Source organism: Phoenix dactylifera, chromosome 2 (genome assembly GCF_051530095.1).
Source record: "Phoenix dactylifera cultivar Ajwa chromosome 2, Ajwa_hap1_PhDact_Kaust_v1.1, whole genome shotgun sequence".
NCBI lineage: Eukaryota > Viridiplantae > Streptophyta > Magnoliopsida > Arecales > Arecaceae > Phoenix > Phoenix dactylifera.
This window is the reverse complement of record NC_143191.1, coordinates 5,903,620-5,905,000: the sequence shown is the minus strand read 5'-3', so window position 1 is coordinate 5,905,000 and position 1,381 is coordinate 5,903,620. Positions and strand designations below refer to the sequence as shown.

Genomic DNA, 1,381 nt, shown 5'->3' with positions numbered 1-1,381 from the left:
TCACTCATTTATCAAAGTCTTGTCCATCAATCCTCTTTTTATTCTTGAACTAAAAATACTTTAATATTTTTGTTTAAAATAAAATATCTCATACATTAGAATCTTTGAGATTATAACAATCTCCAGTTGGATCATAATCTGATTATATCTTTAATTCTCTTTGTGCAGCATACTGGGAGCCATATTAATTGTGGCTGGGCTGTACACAATGCTATGGGGAAAGGGAAGAGAGGCAGCTAAGGTGGGAAAAGTCTTCTGCACATGAATCCGTAGATGTTGTCATAGTTTGTGGAGCCACTGATTCCCGCAGGGAAAGTTCAAGGACCCATGGCCCATCTGAATCAAAACAGTTGGAGTCACCTTCACATTAGGAAACACAAGATTTTTCCTGTCTAATATAAGATAAGATGGCCTTTGTTCATCCAAAAGAAGGCCTTTTTTGATATTTCCCTTTTCAAGTATATGGAACTATTCCTTTTTGGAAATCCCCAATAAATTTTGCTAAGCAGGAATAGAAAAGAAAAAAATGTAATGACAATTTACCTAAATAAAATTCTGATTTTACTATTCCATTGTTTGCTAGTTGGTTTCAATTCATGGTCATGATTCTTTTCCGGTAGAAAATTAAGAAAAGGTCATGCATGCCAAAAATAATGGACATGATGTGGCTTTCTCTCTATTAGGGCTTTCAGTGCTAGTGAGATTAAGAATCTGTTTAGGATTGATATAGTAATAAACCTCTGGAGCTTACAAAAAAAACTGTTTGCTGTTTAGTAACTATATTTCTAAAATATTGTGGAACTTCAACATATGCTTGATAACCAAACTACAAAAGTATTTTTGGTATGATAAAATGATAATAAAGAACATCACATAATATTGTATAGTAGAGTATAATACAATGTAATATCATATATTATTACATATTAAAATATATTACATTGTATAATATTATTAAAATGTAATATAATGTGACATAACATTGTAATATAATATAATGTTGTTATAATATAGTTAATATAACATTGTATATTATAGCATACTAATATAATATATATGATATGATATAATGTAATATAATATAATATAGTAATGTATTATTTTAGTGTAATAATTTAATAATATAATATAATATATTTATAATATAATAATATAATATGATATGTTATTACATAATATAATAATATAGCTAATGTTAGGTAGCAATCATAATACAATATTCTAATATAAAGTATTTCAATTATTACTATTATATATTAGGGTATTTTGCATGTATACCTCATAAATATATGAAATTGTATGAATATTCTCGTAAAATTACTATTTGCATGTATATCCTTCTTTTTTTTGAATATCTATCCATACCATTTAACTTCGTTAA

General features: G+C 26.7%; 1 pseudogene; it reads left to right on the top strand.

Annotated features, from left to right (window-relative positions):
• The window catches only part of LOC120111952 (WAT1-related protein At1g68170-like), a 2,998-nt pseudogene extending 2,670 nt beyond the window's left edge, over window positions 1-328 (top strand).
• The last annotated feature ends 1,053 nt before the right edge of the window (window positions 329-1,381 follow it).